At 55.7% G+C, this 11,844-nt stretch overlaps 1 protein-coding gene across 3 annotated transcripts in view; it reads right to left on the minus strand.

Moving 5' to 3' along the window:
- Positions 1-11,844, minus strand: part of ITGA11 (integrin subunit alpha 11) — a 51,067-nt gene that overhangs the window by 38,042 nt on the left and 1,181 nt on the right. Inside the window, exon 1 of one of the 3 annotated variants that reach the window (XM_015292219.4) lies at positions 5,949-6,684. The exons of the other annotated variants lie outside the window; for them this stretch is intronic. The gene's annotated coding sequence lies outside the window, so the exon portion shown is untranslated. Of the gene's footprint in view, positions 1-5,948; positions 6,685-11,844 lie in introns of those variants that run through there. 3 annotated transcript variants of the gene reach the window in all.

Here is an 11,844-nt window from a genome sequence, read left to right on the forward strand (position 1 = left end):
CTTCAGAGCCCCAGCAGCAACCAGGGTGCTCACTGCTGGGCGTTTCAGAGCTCTCTTGGCCCCCAGCTGTAAACACCCACCTCCCAGCAGGCTGCTCCACAGCTTCCCGACATGGGTTAAGCCCACTCACCCCAGCCGGAGCCTGGGCTGACCCTCCCCAGGTGCTGTCCCAGTGACTTCACAGCTCAGGCAGCTCCAAAGCAGCATTTACAGAGCATTAGCCTCAAAAAAAACCTACTGTTTGCTACCGAGGAATTTCTTTGTTTGCCTACCTAGCATTATTTTCCCCCATTTATTTAGTCTCTCCCTGTTCATTTCTCGCTCCAGATGAACGAGCCCCCGAGCATCCCAAGCACTCCATCTGCCACAAACCCACTGAACGCCAAGCACTGCACTTTTGCACTGACCTACGTGGAGTCAACGTAAACCCCATCACCCCAGGCAGGACCACAGAGCCGGCTGCTCAGCCATGGGGCCAGCACACAGCACCGCATCCCACGGCCCTCCACAGAGGACGATGCTCCATCACTCCCTCATCCACTTAATTGAAAGTATTCAAACATCTTGCCAATAAACCCAGAATATTTCCCCTGGGAAGTTTTCCACAACAGGAAAAAAAAAAAAAGCCCTCTTGCATAACACTCAACTATTTATTATTAATATTATCTCCTGCTCCACAGAAGTTCTATTTACAGCTGCACACTTCTGCTGCCTCCATTTGCCCACAGTACTGCAATTCCTCTCAGTCTGGAGAGAGCTGCTGTGCAATAGGAGTTCTGGAGTTCATTCCCCCCCCCTTCCACTTTAATTCTGCCAAAGTGACACACAGCTAAGCCTGAAATACAAACGGTAAAGCCATTCGAACGGATTCGTTGGAGAGGATGCCAAACTGGCTTTGTGCAGTTGGCAGCCCATAAAAATCACAACATCAGAGGAGCTCTTGATTAATACACTGCCGAACGTACTGGAGGGGAAAATATGCAACAGGAAAGCGACTCTGGGCACGGAGTCGTTTGCAAAGAAGGAATTAAGAAATAGACTCCCAACCTTTTTCCTCTTTGCTGCTGTGAAATGAGGAGGCAGAAGGGTGCTGTGCACATCCCCTATGCAGCCCGGGGATGGACCAAGGGGCACCAACTGCTGGCAAAGCACAAAGTTAGGCAGATTTTTGGGAGCGATGCTCCAGGTCCTCCCAGTCACGAGAAAAGAGCAGGGATGGAAGTTTTTTTCCCACTTTTCAACCAAAAATGTGCTTTTTCTCCTCTTAAAGGAGAACCACGCAACAGCCTTCCTTACAGTGAGCTCAAAGGGGATTCAGAAACTTCAGCACAGGGAAGCAGAAGCAATCTGAGGCTCACAGGGAGCAGTGCTGGGGTGCAAGTCACTGTGAGTGAGACAAGAGATCACATCCTCACATTGCTCCAATGGAACTGGGGAGATGGATTGGGACTGGAGAGTCTGAGTCACTTCACCATAGGAAATAAGCGCGTTGCCCACCCCCAGGAGGCAGTTATATCAGCACAGCCAGCCCTCATGCTTTCACAGTGTCTCATCCAATTGTCTTGAATGCCTTTCCAAACCAGACAGGCCAACAAATTGGATCTGCTGCTGTCCATTCACCTGGGTCCAAGAGCAGAGCTGGCGCCCTGCAGACAGCCCTCTGTGAAGAATCAGGAGATGAGCCATTTTTAGGCGCTGGAGAAAGATGTGACACATTCCAGGTGTCTGGAGAGCGCCGGGCTCTGCCAGCTGTGCTCTGCTAAGGCCATTACTGGCCCAGTGCTGAGGCAGTGCAAACATCTCAATCCCTGCCCTGCAGGCAGCAATGGCCAGGACCTCACAGCCCTGTGCCGGGAGCATCAGCTCCTGGTTACCCCATGGACCATCACCTGCATTAACACGAACACAGAGGGAGCTCAGCAAAGTGCAAGCCAAAAGCAGTCAGCCCTTTGAGAGAGCATCCAGCGTCCTTCACGTCTATTTGGAAAGCAAAAGTTGGAGGCAAGGTGCTCAACAATTCCCACCCCATGGCTGATAATAAATACAGAGCAAATACCATGGTGCACACACTGCTACGGGCTTTTACAGTTTCCTCTCTCCCATCCACCTCAGGTCACCCCGATGGCCCCATCTTTTCTGTCATAGGAAGCCTGAAGCACGGACAAGCCAGCTAAGTTGCATTTGCTGACCCTTCAGCCATCACTTTGAAAACCAGTGGGCTCTGCTGGGAATAGCACAGATTAGAAATCAGAGAAATCAACACAGTCTACATGCCTTGGTATTGAGAATGCAGACTTTCAACAGTAATAGGGCTGGGGAGGGTGGAGGTGCAGCACATGGGCACAGCAGGGAAAGGCACAGACATCCAGGCAGCCTCTGGTGTCACACCTATAACCAGCACACACTGTAGCAATGCAAAGTTCCCTGCATCTGCCAAGGAATGCGCAAGCCTGATTTTTAAGTAAGAAACAGCCCAAATAAGGTACTTGCTTTGTTAATAAAATCTACAGCTTTATTACAGAGCTGAATGCCAACACGTTCTCAGATTATTTCTCCGGGAGGGAGGGAAGGTTGAATGCACCCAGCAGGAAGGCAGACCTCGCAGGGAGCGCCGACCCACTGCTCACTGCAGTGCTGAGCCATCTCCTGCCTGCCTGCCCCGCACAGCTGTGCCATGCAGCACAGTCTGCGGGGCAGGAAATGCCAGCCCAAGGCCTCCAATTAAAGGAATAGAGAAAGATTGGAGAAGGGAAAACGCAAAGGTGTTGAATACCACCCCCATCCTCCTGGCTCCCATTGAAGCACTGCCTCACCATCTGAATGCACACACTGTGGGGGTAGACGAGGCATATCTGAGGCTGAGGTGCTCACTGCCTGGCTGCACCAGGGGCTCCTCTTCCCACTGCCCAGCATACAAATTCTGATGTCCCGGCACAGGGCTGCTATGAGACCACGAAGCACCACTCCATGCTGGAGCTGCTCGCTCCTGTCCAGGAATTCAATTCAATCCCACTGCATGCTTCAAGTCACGGAAGAACCAAGTTCTCACCTTCACTTTGGTTTCACCTTTTCCCACGGCAATCAGTGGGAAACGAGATGGGAAAGTCACCCCTTCGCTACAGTGCCCGCAGCCACATGGTCTGTATTCACATCCCAACCCACCTGCTAACAGAAGCTCCCGAGCTGCTTTCTCCTCCAGCTTCCCCCCACATTATTTCGGCCACCACCTCCGAAATTACCACATTAACCTTTCTTATTCCCTACGTTCCTCACGGGGCACAGCCAGGGGAGCAGGGCTGGATGGGCGGTGCACACCGTGGCCACATTCCAGCGCCGGGGATGACTCAGTGGCACGGAAATGCCGGCTCACGGGGAGGATGCAGCATCAGCAAGAAACCTGCCCTGGCGTAATGAGAACAAGATGTTGTGCTGCCCGAGCTGCCCGCGGCCGGCACGCTGCAGGGCTGTGCCAGCATGGGCTGGCCCCGATCCGTGCTGCCCGAGGAGGGCAGAGCAGGGATGGGTTCGTTTTTGCTATTCGAACCCAAGCACCAGCATCGCTCCTCCAGCAGACGGTGCTGCGCATCAGCCACTGCGTCTGTTCGTGTCACAGCTTGGAAGGTGCAGACAACTCTGTTCATAAGAGATATTTACACCAAGTGCAGCGCTGCAACGATAAAAGCACCTTCCCAAGGTGAGGGAAGCAGGTTTAAAGGTCTTCCTCTTGGTGGAGAAGCACATCGTTACGTGCCATCTGTGGGCCACGTTTGTCGCAGCCATACATGGAGCACTTACAAAACCATGCTGGGAGACCTAGGAGCACATGGACCACAGATGGGTGCACAGAGGCATCACCCTCTAATAGAGAAATTGCCCTGACTTGCAGGCCAGCAAAGGGCACTCCCACCCCCTGCAAGCACTCCCCGTGGTACAGCAGACTTCCTCCTTTCTCTGCCCCATAAGCAGCACAGCCACCTGCTGAGCCCACTGCTTTTCCCCATGCCCTGAGCAGAACCCACCCCACTCTTGGCTCCAGTTAACCATACTTGCTCTTGGGGGGGGGGGGGATAGGGAAGCAAATACAGTTCTGCAGACTGCAGAGAGAAGAGCACAAGGTTTTGCAGCTGTTCTTTGCCACTGGGAGCACACGTGCCCCATGTGCTGCAGCAGGTGGGCAGCTGGAGGGCACACAGCCCTGCTTGTTGAGTGGGGAGGGGAAAAGCACCAGATGATGTCATGAAATCTCTGGGCATTGCACTCGCGGTGCTTGAGAAGGGCAGTAGGACTCACCCAACCCTTTAAAGCCATCTCTCCCCCCAACACCAGGGATCCACAGGACTCCAGGATGGAGATATAGGAAGTTGGTGCACTCAGGTGCCAATAAATCACTTCTGTGACCAAACAACTCATTGCCCATGTGTGCCACAGCCCACCCCGCACCCATCAGACACTGCTGATGCTGGAGCCCCCCAGCTGCACTCCATCTCTGGGCTCTCCACGCTGAACCCCTGCTTTATCCATCACCACGGGACCTCTCAGGTGTAAAATTACCCCATCAGCTACTTTTTCCACAGCCCTATCATATAGGAATCTCATTTTATGTGTCCAGGTTTTTATTTCCCTCAAGCACGACGCATAGGTTATCCATTTACAGAAGCAAAGCAGTTCCTTTCATCCCACATTATAACCCCCGTTAGGCTGCCTACCCGCACCTGAAAGCCATTCAGGGGAGCTCTCGATTACCCCGCTGCTGCCATACCAGCAGGGCCTGCTAGAAGCATCAAACCAGAGCGAGGATTGTGGTTTCTCCTCCGCAGCACTTGGCAGCCCATCCCAGGCCCCGTCTCATTGGGGTGCAGTCAGAGAGGAATCTCTCACAGCATTTTTCCCTTCGCAGCCCGCCCCCCCCCCCCCCCCATCGCTCTTCCAAGCAGTAAGTGGATCTGTCCCAAATATGAACACCTTTGATCCAAGGGTGAGAGGAGCTTCCAAAGTCCCTTGAAGGGAAAATTCGGAGCAAAGCTGGAAGCACCCCAAAAAGAAGCTCTTCTGCAGCAGTTCCAAACATGTGGGAGGCTGCTCCTTACTCTGTCATTTCATCTGCACTCCCCTTATGCATGCAATGGGCATCCACAGGCTCACACAAACAACTTCATTATTAAACCTCCCAAGCTTATTCACAGGAAAGTGAATAAGACTTAAAAAATGAGGATGCCAGCTCCCCTGCTGCCTGCAGGCAGCTCTCCCCAGCACGCAGGGGGGGAGCAGCATAGAGCCATCCTCCAAGCAGTCATAGGGCTATAGCAGTGCTGCACCTCTTCCCATCCCAAAGCCCTTTGGAGCAGAACCCAGCTGGGAGGAGGGAGTGCTGACCACAGGATGCCAACCCCGGAGCCACTCAGTGCCTCCAGCTGTGGAGCAGATGTATGGGCACAGCACAGGCGGGACGCAGCCCCTGCTCAGGGGTCCCAACCCCACTCGTGGGGTGATGGGCACCCTGTTGGGGGCACAGCACAAGTGCCAGGCTGAGGTTGCTTCGCAGGCAGTGCTTGAGGCAGGAAAGCAGAGTTTTGTGCTAATTCAGAGCCAGTCAACATGAGGGATAGAGGTTCCACAGCGGGATATGAAATGGGTATTCCCTACAGGTGGCACAGTTGCGTTGGCCTGGCATCATCATAGGGGCCAGCAGCACCTTTTCACCCCACAAGGGGCCTGCAGAGCATAAGGACACACGTGGTGCAGAGATACACCCGCAGGGGTGAGCCCACCATCACATCACCTGCAGCCCCACGAGCAGCACCCTCCAACCTCGAGCAGCCAGACTTAACAGCTCGCTCCTACCCCCACCCCCCAGCACAGACCAGCAGGGCTGGGGGACGCTGTACAGAAGGGAAATCACCTCTGCAGCACCCAGGGAGCCCCCCAAGCAGCAGACGCCGGGTACTCACCTCCAGGGCAGCACAGCTCCACGCAGCACTAAAGCACTCCCCTTACGCCAGCCTCGCCCTTTTCAAGCAATTAGCTGCCGATTAGCACCTTCAGCCTAACGAGCTGTTCCTCTCCCAGCTGGCTCCGCACTGCCGTCACACCCAGCATCGAGGTGCTCCCTCCGCAGCCCAGGGGATGAGGACAGGGGGAGATGGAGCAGCCCTAAACCAGAGGGGAGTGTGAAACACCCCACGGCAACGGGCTCTGCACCGTCACCCCACATCCACGTTTCCAGCAGGATCTCACTGGGTTTTTACAGAGCGATGCGACTACGTATCTTTGGAGCTGCGTGAAATACTCATACCAAGCATAGGAGCACTTCTGGTGCAGGAGAGGGGTCAAGCAGCCTCCAAACTGCTCGTGGAGGCAGTCCATGTGTTGGGTACCAGCATCACCTACTGCTGCTGGGGGCTGCAGGCCACAGCACTAAACCTTCCCTCTCGTTTAGCAACGTGCCCGAAGCACCGCAGAAACCCCGTGTCTGCCCAGAGACAGCGCTGGAAGGCGGCGGTTCCCTTTGTCTGTCCGGGTAAACTGAGGCACATTCGAACAGCGGTGTCTGTGGGTTCAGCCCCAGCCCCGGCCCTTCCCGCAGCTCTCAGTCCCGGCCCTTCCCGCAGCGCGGTGCTGTGCGGGGCGGCTGCCGGCGCTAGGGGGCAAACGCGGCCGCGGATGCTGCGGGGATTCGGGCTGGGCGCTGGGATGCAGAGCTCAGCCCCCCCCCCCTTCCGCCCCCCCATAGCGCTGCTGTCCCCCACGTTCAGCCCTTGGAGAATGCTCCAGTGCATCCCGGGCTCTCACCCTACGGGTGCTGCAGTGCCGCTGGGTGGGACGCAAAAAATGCGGAGTGTGTGGGCTCAGCATCAAAAATGCTGTGTTCTCCCGTTCTCCCCCTGCGCTGCCCCACAAGGATGCAGCAGCCTGCCCTGGTCCAGCCCCACGCTGGCACGCGTTGGCTGCTCTGCCCCACCGACTTGCTGTAGGAAGGCGACACATCCACGCCGCCTGGAATCGGAGCTGTACTCAGCTCGCGGGGCGGGGGCAGCCGGGGCTCCCTGGCAGGGCTCGGCACTGCTGCATCCCCGGCTCCGAGCAGCCCTGGGCAGGAGGGGCCGTCTCCACCTCCCTCCTCCTGCCCCACAGCGCAGGGATGGGATCGTTGCGGTGCTGCAGCGCAAATGGGCCACGCGTTTTGGGTTTCCCTTTATAATGCATATTGGATGCAACCGCCCAACACATTCACCGAACAACGGAGCTATGGAAAACCCTTCTTCCATTGCCCGGGCTGGCTTCCCGCAGCCAGGACTCATGCCAGGGCTCCCTGCTTAAGATGGAGTCCTATTTCCACACCCCTTGCTGTGGGGTGAGCTCCCAAGTCCTGCCACTCTCTGACACAGATCCTCTGCCCAAACGCAGCACACACTTTTCCCCAACAGGAGAGGGCTCAGAGCGGCCTTAAATCTGCACTCTGTTCAAACCCAAATCACCATCAGGCATCTGTCTGCCTGAGCTCAGCCAGGAGGATGCAGATGGATTATCGGTAGAGAATGAGCTCATGGGGGCTCAGCGTGGCTCCTCGGTGGGGACTTTGCACGGCTCATCTCTGTGTGCTGCTCCCAGGGCTGCATATCCACCCCATGGGGCAATATTGAGACCTGGGAAGCTCTTGAGATGCACCCACGGCCCATGGGCCCCACAGCACCCAAGGCCTGGGAGGCTGAAGCCGGAGCTCAGCACGTGGCTTTCAGCTGAGCTCCCTCTGTTGCTCGTATGCTTTGAGTTTTCTGAGTTAGATTCTTTCCCACCAACCATCTCTTCCTGCTCAACACTTGGCAGCCCCTTCCCTCCGAAATGCCAGCAGACATCTCAAGAAGGGCTCCTTGTCCTTTGTCTGAGACCAGTGCAGGAAAGCACAGGGATGCTCCGCCTGGCATGTGGGACTGTGATGAGCCTCCAGGTTCCATGGGTGCTCCTGCAGGCACGGGGGTGGGGTGAAGCAGGTCCTAAGGTGGGGATGAGTATTCCTGGAGGAATCCGTCCCCTTGAGATGCTGCTTGAACATCACTGCTGACAGGACAAGTTCTCTGGTTTTCCCTCTGTCTCCTTCTGCAAAGTGTTTCCAATTCATCACGTTATCACATTAGCAGCTATGGCAAGAGCTGGCTCTGGGCAGGCTCTGTGTCAGCACCGAGCACAGGAAGCACTGGAGCTGGATCCAGAGGCTCCCTATTCCCGGGCTTCCCTCGGGAGGAATCCCCCAAACCCCACAGCATCCCCGTGCTGAGGGTCATTGCTGCCCATCACGGTGGTTTCCCATGGTTTGGGATGGCACTGCGCTGCTGGAAGGGGCTCCCAGGGGGAGGAGCTGCTCCGTCTCCCATTGCCCTGTGCCATTGGAGCCCCTTTGGCCTGCAGTCGTGTGCCACATTCAATTCAGACGTGGGGTGAGTAGACAAGCTCCAAGCTCCCCTCCTCAGTGTTGTGGCAGAGCGGGACCTTATCCAGCCCTAATCCAAACCAGATGACGGCGGCGGAGCAGAGGAGCCCTCAGTCAGCAGTTGGGAGATGTTTGTTCTTTCTAACAGTGCTTTTAAATGGAAACATCTTTGCTTTCAGGCAGAAGGGCCTGGGATTTCTGTGCATCCAAGCACTGGGTTCTCCCAAGTATTGTTATTCCAGATGAACTTTCAGCAGCAGATAGAAGCCCATCCCTGGACGTCACCGTAAATTATCTGGCCTGAAATCCAAACGTTAACCTCCGTATAATTCACAGCTGCAGTAACTCTGGGGATAATCTGGGACGATTTGCCATGCCCAGGCTGTGTGCTGTATCCACGCTGTATTAATTTCAATCTAACTTATCCAGCGCTGGGTTTTGGCCGGCCCAACATCCCAGGCGAGCTGTCATTCATTACCAGCAGGGCCAGGAACCTCTCGGTGGATCTGTCCTCGCAGCTCTGCCTCACGCATCCCCACGCACAACCCAGTGCTGTGGGCTGTGTCCTTCCGTGGCTGTCATCATTTGGAAGGCAGAGCCGTAACCTCCCAGCTGGCCCCAGCACAGAGCCCGCCAAGCGCTGAGTAATGGCACGGTGGAGCCTCTCCAGCCTTACAGTTGGGATGGGTTCCACGTTATTTCTTTGCAGGCCTTCCCTTGAGCAAGTGATGCACAGCACTGGAGGCAGACACAGCCTGCAGCCCTGCACTGACGTGCCCAAACTGTGCAGCTCCCATCCCCATAACGACACGCTATAATTGCACACATGCACCAAGGCAGCTTCTCTTTCCTACCACTCAGCAGCAACAGCAAATGAAGCCCACATATACAGAGAGGGGTGGGGAGTGGTGCAGCGGGGAGGGCAGAAGTGCAGTGGAGCTTGGCTGTACCCCAGATGCAGTGAGATAGGGGCACAGGCGCTCCCATTAATTAGCCCAGCTCCTGAGTGCCAGCAGGATGGGCTTGCTTTGCCATAGCAATGGCTGTGGCTTCGTTCCCCACAAGGAACATGACCTTAGGATCCCCTGGTGTCTGGCTGCACGAGTCCCCCCGCTGTTCCCATCCCTGTGCCATCTGCTACAGTGGGCTCAGGACTCGTGTAACCATTGCCCAGCACCCCAATGGCACTTTATCCCAGCGAGGAATGGGCTGGAGGCTGGGCTGCTGCATGCATCCTGGGGCTGGGGGCCCTGCAGCTTGTGGGATTGTGCCTGCATCCTGCTTCACATTGCACCCGGGACCCTGACTACATCCTGCTTCACACTCAGCCTGCAGATAACACCAGGGCCGGTTCAAGGAGGCTTGGTGGCACTGCAGGCTTCTGCCCCATTTCTGCACAGCTCCCTTTGGACACACTGCAGTAGGAGCACCTTTTTAGGTGCAAGATTTAGGCTCCCTCTCAGCAATAGCCCTGCTCAGCAGCTCTTTGCAGCAAAGGCCAGGTTTGTGCTGTGTGCTCCAGCCCAGCCCCACATGAGCCCCCCAGCACCCTCACAGTGAGCAGCGCATGCAGCACTGGGACTGAGCAGCCCTTCCCACACAGACAATGTCTGCTGCTGCTTCCCTGCACTGTGCCAGCAGGGGTGGGCACTGAGTACCCCAGGAGCACTGCGGTGCACAGCGCAGGAGGAGAACAAGTGCCATAAAAAAAACCACCACCACCACCACCAACCACAACTAAAAGCAAGTAGCAACACCCCTGCAACCTATTACCAGCTAAATTTCAATCCCAAATGCAATCAAATCCTTTCCAGCTTGCTCTAAAGCCTGATGGTTTGGATCTGGAGCTGCTGTTTTCCTGGTCACAGGCAGAGCCCAGGGCCCACCGCTGCCCTTTGCACACCCATCAGTGCAGTCACTGCTGGGACTCCCACAGACCCCGCTCTGTGTCCTGCAGCACCACGGGGCCCACAGGATCAGATCCGATTCCTTTTGCCCTCCCTTCCCCAGCTGCCCCAGTTTGCAGCACCACGCGGGCTGTATCCATCAGCTAATTGGTGCTAATTAATCCCAGCAGCTCCAGCTGAGCACCGCTCCACGCAGGAGCACGGCCACATTCAAGCAGAAGGATTTTCCAATGTCCTCCACGGACAGCAAGATTTCCCTGCAGCGCCTCCGAGGCTTTGCAGGAGCCCATTTGATCCCCATTTGGACAATTCGGGTCTCAGCGCCCTCTGCCCCAACCACATCCCAAATGCTGTTGGGTTTTAAGCACCATCCGTCCACCCTGAGCCTCCCGCTTCGGTCACCAATGGGGAAAAATGGGGTTTTTGTTGGGAGAGGTCACTGCTGGGTGGCTCGGGAATTAGGGGCTTGTTCTGCTGCCTAATGTCATTAGCTCCACGTTAACTGCATTAACCTTTCTCACAGTTCCCAGCTCCCAGCTCGTGGTTTATCTCTGCAAACAGAGCTGTTATTTAGAAGAACATCGCAGGATGGGTGTTTTTTACAGCTCGGTGTTTGCCTGTTGTGGTATCCACTGATATTTCGTGGGGAGGCTCAGCGCTAGAATAAAACTCGGTAATCTTTCATCAGACTCTTGGCTGTATAATCTCCTTATGAGAAGGAAATCCTTTGTTTATTGGCAGAGTGCTTTTCTTTAAGGGGAATTGGAAATGCGTTTGTTTTCTGCTCTCAAGTATTTCTAATTCAACAACAGCAAAACAAGAGGGTGCAGTGCCTGATCCGACGGCTGGGCAGTTCTGTTTGCGGGTTTGCAGCCTGCAGGGTTTGTTCCCTCCTCGCCACCAGACAGGGGGCTGAAGTGCTAAAAATGAGCTAAGAAGTGGTTAAAGCACTGCTTTTCCAAACGTTGCCTCCCCCCTCATTGATGGGGAACTTTAGGGACGGGGCACAATGCTTCACAACCAGTGCAAACACCACGTGTGCGAGGGTGTGTAAGTGTGCAAGGCTGGGCGGTGGGGGCCACGGTGCTGGGGGTGCTGCAGGGCTCAGCGTGGTCGGCTCCCTTTGCTCCGTGCTGGGAGCAGTAAATGAGAGAAAACGTGTTTCTTAGGTTTGTTCCCACAGCAGTGACCTTGTAGCACGAGCTGTCCCCAGTGCAGGGACATCCCCGGGCATCCAGGCCTGTGGGATTCAATGGGACACCTGCATCCCCCATGCATCCCAGTGCCACGCACGTGGAAAAGGGGAACGAGAGCTCTGGGACAAAGCGTTGGTCTCTGGCATTGACTTGTGCTCAGGTTCCCTTTGGTTTGAGCCTGCACAGCAGTGTGAAGGGGCTGCCCTGCTTTTAGGGGTTCCACTGAGCCCTCAGTGGAGGGCAGTTTGGCAGTCAGGCAGACTTTGCTTTGCATCCAAAGCTATGGACGGCACAGGACCCCAACAGCTCACCCCAA

The sequence above is a fragment of the Gallus gallus genome, chromosome 10, assembly GCF_016699485.2.
Source record: "Gallus gallus isolate bGalGal1 chromosome 10, bGalGal1.mat.broiler.GRCg7b, whole genome shotgun sequence".
Lineage (NCBI taxonomy): Eukaryota > Metazoa > Chordata > Aves > Galliformes > Phasianidae > Gallus > Gallus gallus.